Genomic DNA, 7,614 nt, shown 5'->3' with positions numbered 1-7,614 from the left:
ATACACCGATTTGATGTGGTGAGTGGTGACATACACTCATTTCGCTATACTTCATCTTTATGTGATAATTGAAGTCATTGGTTTTGTATGGGGGGGCAATGAAAGGCATTGGTTTTCCATTACCTACATTATCTTCATGTGCTAATTGAAGTCATTGGTTTTCCATATGCTAATTGAAGTCATAGAAAAAAGCTCCCTCTTTTCCCTGATATATAAATTGGAATAACTATCAAATTTTTGTGACATTCTGGCACCAACTTTAGTTTAAATTTAATTGTTGGGATACGAGCAAGAAGGAATTAGGGCTCTGGGGCAAAATGTAAAAAGTACTTTGGTGGGAATAGGTACTCTTAGATTTGGCAGGAAAGGTAATGTGGTTTATGATATACTGTCTATGATTTGTCTGGTACACCGTGACACTAGATTGAGGCCAAAAGATTATATATATTTCTTTAATCATTGTATTAATATTTTTAATTTCTTACTAAATGGTTCATACGTTACAATTACAGTACAAACGTGGGCAACAAAGAAACACTTGTGTGAGAAATTTAGGTTTGTTTTCATATATGTGTTAAAAGCAAATTGATTGATCTTGAATGTATGATTTGTTAAGCATCACCAGGGTGAGCTTGGAGAAAGCTGTATTACGTGGATACTTGGTCATGTTTACAAAAATAAAATAAAAAAAATAAAAAATTATTCTACTAGTATTGATTGATTTAGTTGATGAGTGTTAGAAAAAAGTGAATGCTAGAGAAAAAGTGCGTTGTCAAATATGCTGAAAAGATTTCCTATGACTTGGACGAAAACTTTTGCACTACATTGTTTGAACTGGCTCAATAGTCAATAGGTTTCATAGTCTTGGTAATTGAGATAAGGCTTTGTTCAAGTTTTGGTGCTTCCGTGTCTGTGTGCTGGTTTTTCTTTATGATATCGGTTTATCTATTTAAATTTTTCTTGATAAGTAATTATCTGATGGATGTGTGGTGCCTTTTATGACATGTTTGTATGTTTAAAAAAGGAGGGGGAGTAGAGTAGAGGGAGGGAGAGTAATGCAATTACCTTGTTTGGAAGTTTTTTAAAGAATGAGGGGGAGGGGTTTGGAGGAGTTTGGAGGGGTTTGGACTCCCTCTAGCCCCCCAATTTTAATTCCCTAAAATTGGAGAGATTTGGAGGGGGAGTAGAGGACATAAACTATTGACCAAGTAAATTACCTAATTTATCCTTATTATATTAACAAAATTACACAAGGGGAAGGGCTAATTACTTCCTTCCCCCTTACTAATTTTAAAAACATCCAAATAAGGTGGAGGTGAATCATTCTCCTTTACTCTCCTCCCCACTACTCCCCTTCCCTCTACTCTCCTCTACTCTCCTCCCTCTCTAAACTTCCAAACAAGCCATTAAGGTTATTAGTGTGTTTCGAAAGATATGTTTGGATAGCCTAGTAATGAACCAGTTGTAAAAAGAAAAAGAAAAATTTGACCTTTTTATGGTGTCAAGCTTTCCACTCTTCAACTTGAATTAAGTATTTATTTTTCAGATTTTTGTATTTGTGGATGCTTGTGGTTGGCTGCATCCAGTTTTCTTCTTTTCTAGAATTTTATAGACCAGCTGAATGTATCTATGTATTCTATAGATGAGATTTTGTATACATCATTTCTACTTTAGGTCTGGCATTTATTCTAACAAAATGTGTTCTTTATTAAAAAGAAGAAGAAGAAGATAAGTAATTATCTTATTCTTCTTAATGCACATTATTTTCCAAGATTTTCAGGTTCTATATTATAGATCAAAAGGTGCCTTTTTGCTTGATCAAGGAATTGAGTTTTTGATCAAAACTGTTGACACAGTTTTTTTTTATATAAATAAATAATACTTCATTAATTAAAAAGGGAAAAAATACAAAAAATCCAAAGCACACAGGCAATGTGCTAATTAAGGGCACAACAACAAAAATACGGAAGTGCTTGAAAAAAGAGGGGTGTGGACAATGATGGCAGCGATATAGAGAAAGAGGGGAAGACACAGAGAGGGATTTGCTGATTCAAATATCGAGAAAGTGGGAACTAAATTTAGCACAAAGTTTAGAAGTATGTTTTTAGCACTTTTTTTTATTGGGTTGTAATTTTTTAGTACTTTATGTGATGATTTGTTGTTGTTGTTGCAATAGAACCATTTTATTATGACGGACTTAGCACAAAGTTTAGAAGTATGTGTTTAGCACTTTTTTTTATTGGGTTGTAATTTTTTAGGATTTTATGCGATGATTTGTTATTGTTGCAATAGAACCATTTTATTATGACGGACTTAACAATTTGCCGTTGAACTCAAGTATTGTAATAAAAAAGTAGTTCTATCACAATAGGTTTATTTTTCTTTTTATAAGAAAATTATATTCTAAATCCTGCAATTGTGGAGGTGCGAAAATTTGATCCTATATTTTCAAAAATAATAAATTAAACATTAAACTGTAAGGTTTTAAAAAATTAATAAGTTAAATTTTGAGATTTCAAAAGCTCAACAAGTCTTAAGTTGAATTCCTCCTTTGCATGTATAAGTAATTTAATATGTATATGTATGTGTAAATGGACAGCAAGAATTTATTGAGTATGCATTCCAATGTATAGGTTGTATAAATAATTGATTGCCAACTCGAAGATCATTTTGAAATATTTACAGTGGCTTAACAAAAAAATTTTAGATTCCCAAAAATTCATAATATTCTTGTAAGAGTCCAGTTTTGTACAAAATAATATAAAATGTTTCTTTATTGTATTATATGTGAAATATATAATTAATGTATTTTTATTAGATTATATCTAAAATATATTATTAATAATATAGTTTAAGTATATATTATGTTGTGTTGGTGTAGCTTCACTAACATTTTAAGTTGGTAAATGACCGAATTTGGCTGTAGAATACCATTGTGATATTTACAAACATAGCAGTCAATTTGAATGCTTCACTTTGTATTTTTTATTGATTGATTTGGACTAAGAAAAATCATTTTGTTTATGACTATTACATTTGTAGATATCATTGTGATATCTACAAATGTGACATTCAAAAGAAAAATGGTTGACTTTGAAAAAAATGGAAAATTACATTTTACCACCGTAAACTATATATCATATTACACTTTGTACCATAAACTTTTTGAATGTACATTTTGCATCCTAAACTATGATCATTGTTACACTTTGCACTCTGACGTTAAGTTTGCCGTTAACTTGGATGGAAAAGTATGACATTATGTGAAATGACCCAATTACCCTTCTTCTCAATCCATTAAAAATAATGAAGAAATTACACTTTACCACCCTAAATTATACTTTGATTGCACTTTGCACCCTAAGCTTATATTTTCATCCAAATTAACGGAAAACTTAACGTTGGAGTGCAAAGTGTAACAAGAGTCATGATTTAGGGTGCAAAATGTGCATTCGAAAAGTTTAAGGCAATAAAGTGTAATTTCTCTTAAAAAAAATATATGAAGCAAATAAAATGAATGATGTTCAACTTATGCTCCAAAGAATTTTTATTATTTTGGTAAAACTATCAACTTAGAATTAATTATTTATTGATCTTTAATAATTATTTTTTGATAAAAATAACAGCATAAACTTATACTAAAACATAACTTGTATTTTAAACATGAGTAAATAATAAAAAATAAAAAATAAAAAAAGTCTGTGCACCTTTTCGTATAACTCTATGCACATAACAGTATAAATATTTTTCCTAAAATTCATGTACATAAGAAAAATTAAAATAAAATAATTTAAGGAAACAAGGTTATAGTGTTAGTGTTTCAAAATCTATAGACTATTTAAATCGTGAAATACCACTAGTTGTATATGGAACTAGAACCGATGGTTGATTTTTTTATTAAATAAAAGCATTAATGATTATAGTAGTATATGTCACATATGATCTTGAAAATGATTAAATGTGTAAGTTGGAAATAATGCCATGTGAGAATTTGGAACTATGTTGAGTATAATTTGGTAATTACTCAACGTGATAAATAGTTATAAGAATAATAAAAACCTAACTCCTTATTGATTAATGGTTACAATGTAATCCAAACGTAGACCACCAAAAGATACAAATGAGAAGAAACAAAAAATGTAACTTCAAAACAATGTAGTCCGAGGCATGATTTTCTTGAAAAAAGATAGGGTTTTCAATAAGAAGACTTGTTTTTTCACTCCTCAGTATAAAAATACGAAACCAAATGTATTTTAATACATAATTAATAAAAATAATCCCAATGCAGATGGCCAAAAGAGACAGATGAGAAAAAACAGAAAATGTTACTTCAAAACAAAGTATTCCGAGGCATGATTTTCTTGGGGGGTAAAAAAAAGGTTTTCAAAAGGAGGCCTTTTTTTTACACCTCGGTATAAAAATATGATGCTAAATGAATTTTTAATATATAATTAATAACAATAATCTCAATCTTCGTTAAAAAAAAAAAATGAAGCAAGTGAAATTATTTTTTAAACAAATCTTGAAATATCAGAGGCCAACTGAAGTTTGTCTCCATGGCAAATAGAAATAAAAAAACAAAAAACAAAAAATAAAAAATGAGACATAAATGGAAAAACCATAATTTATTGGGAAGGCCATGGACAAGAAACAAATACTTGTCAAAAAAGATGGGGCAAGATTAAAAAAAGAAGCGACATATTTTTTTTAAAAATGTGCACTAATAACTCCCATAAAAAGGATAATTTTTTTTTTCCTGCAAATAAGATTCTAAACAAATCATTGACATAAGTTTGATTACGTTCACAGATTTTAGGGATAAAGGCTCTATGACCTGGGCATTCAAATCTATTGAAGACTTGAAGTCAAAGTGGTGCCAACTTCAGGGAAATGGTTAAAAGAACAGTGAGGAACTCAATTGGCCACAACACACTCCACTAGAAAGGTACAGGATTTTGTTGAGGAAGTTACGGTTGACTGTCACCTACTTGTATCCTATATGCCATCAACATCGGTATTAAGCAGAATACACTAGCCAAGTACACTACAATTTTATTCTTTATCGGTATTAAAGAGATCCAAGGATGAGGCCTCTAACTATGAACATTTTCCTATGACCCCGTGACTAGAAATAAATTTTTAAATGGATTTGTTTTTAAAAATATATTAAACATAAACATATACTTAAACATAATTTTGCATTCTAAAAATATGAAATAGATTAAATAACCTGCAACATACATTCCATATGGGCTCACTTTTTATAATCTAATCCTATAGTATAGTTGCTGAACTTTGGGCCTTGAGGTATGGGCTCATCTTATGTTCCCAACTTCATGCCAATACCTAGAAATGGAATTGGAAGCTATTGTCATTGTTAATATGTTGAGCAGCTCTAGCCTTTAGTAGTATATCTTCTAGATCCTTATCACCTCTAGTATGATTGTGCGGTCCTTCTCAGTAACTTCATTTAGTTCAAAGTGATGCACTGCTTCTGAGAAGCCAACTCTTGTGCAAATACTTTAGCAAGGAATGGAATTGATATGCAATAAGATTTTGTCTCTTTTGATCAACCTCCTACTTTTATCATGAACTTTATTAATCTAGATGCTATTGGCTTTGTTTATTGTAGGCACTACCGAGACAGACATAACTTATTAAATCTTTTATATATACCAGTCGCTAACTCATGCTACACATCGAAGAAGCCTATATTAAGTATGAGATATGATTTAATCTTAGTTTATTTTTCTACAATCATCATCATATCATTACAGTTTTACAATAGTTTGTGTACGGGGTATAATCCCAGGCCCATTGGACCTTCGGCCTTGGTCCGAGCACATTTTAAGGCCCAATTTGAGCCCAAATACCATAATAGGTTCATCTTATCCTGAACGTATCAGAAACAAGCCTATGCCGATCAGTTATAACTTGATCGAGAATGTGCTTGTCGAGAACAGCCTTTGTTCTCGACAGCCTAGTATTACCTTGGGGAATATCGCTGCCGAGCAATCTTTTGGAGGCTGGAACCAATTCTAATGCCGTTACCACGTTCCCAACAGAGCATCTTCTTATCAGAAATGATGAAATTGGACCCCATTCACATGAGTGAGATCAGGGAGTAATCATAACACCTCTACCCATCTCAAGCTATAAATAGGAGAATAGAATGAGAAGTGGAGGTCGGCAACTCTGGAGAGAAAATAGGGAAAGAGAGAGAGAGAGAACTAGTAAAACGAGGGGAGGGAACAACGCAGAGAGGAAAGAAAAGGTGTTCACTGGGGTTAAGGGAAGTTATAGTGTCACTTGGAGAGGAACTGCCCTTAGTAGGAAACACTAGGCTCACTCTACAAGTAAGTTGTGAGTCTGATCCCAGGCCTGGTCCCTTAAGCCCAGGGTGGGTACGCACAGTTTGTTATATCAAAAAATTAAACAAACTTATATTAGAATTTGTTTAGTATTTCCTAAAAACAATGTTTATAGTATTTGATTGCTTTATTCTAATAAAAAAACCATTCTAATTTTTTTTTTTTTTTATGGGAACAAAAATTCTGATTGGTTTCAAATAACTCTAAAAACTAAAATGTTAATACAATGTTACCAGGAAGTCCTAAAAAAGGAAAAATCTTCTATTTGGAATTCCAAGGATCTTGAGTCCTAGTAAGTCTTATTTGTTGTGCTTTAACTATATTTAATACATACATTAAGTCGGCAATAAAAAAATTAAACATACTTATATTAGAAACCAATTTTCCAACTCTTAGATGTTTCTGATTCAATTGTATCTTTTAGTTTCTCCAAGGCTGACACAATGAAACGAATAGTGAGACTTACTATTAGGGAACACCTAATGTCATTCTACTTTAGTGACAATAAAAGCATTTTTGAACATTCAAGATGAAACCAAGCATTCAAGATCTCACAAACTATAGTTCAAAATGGCCAAATATCACTGCTTGAGAAAATATGTATGAATCTATAACTGTTTGTGAAATAATTAGGGATCTATCACTTTTTTAAAACTCGAATTTGCAGTGTAACTCGAGTTCCATGGAAAATTTCCACCAATTTTTTATGTAACTTGAGTTCCATAAAAAATAGCATGGCAAATTTGAAGGCTATGTTTTTTAAAGAACTCGAGTTCCAAAAACTTGAGTTACACAGAAAACTTGAGTTTCACAAAAGATAATAGATTGCTAAATATTTCACAAGCAGTAATATATTGCTAAATATTTTACCAAACAGTAATATATAACCATTTTGGCCCAAATTATATCTCCATTAGAAATCAGTTTTCGAGGATGCAAGGGATAAAAAGAAAATAGTACTGGAAAACGTGTAATTATATTTTTTATTGCTCTATTCTATAAAACAACCGTTCTATTATTATTTTTTTTTAAATTGGGAACAACAATTCTAATTAGTTTCAATTAAAATTTTAATACATGTGAACAATAGAGGAAGTTCAAAAAATGCAAAACTCCTCTATTTGGAATTCCAAATTTTTCAAAGACCTTAAGTTCTAATAGGACTTATATATATATACTATTATAAAAGATGAACCATTTCACATCTAAAACTTGTTGGGCTACTTTTAGTCAGGCCAAAATA

Source organism: Quercus suber, unplaced genomic scaffold (assembly GCF_002906115.3).
Source record: "Quercus suber isolate HL8 unplaced genomic scaffold, Cork oak 2.0 scaffold_736, whole genome shotgun sequence".
NCBI classification, from domain to species: Eukaryota; Viridiplantae; Streptophyta; class Magnoliopsida; order Fagales; family Fagaceae; genus Quercus; species Quercus suber.
This window is presented reverse-complemented; position numbering follows the sequence as displayed.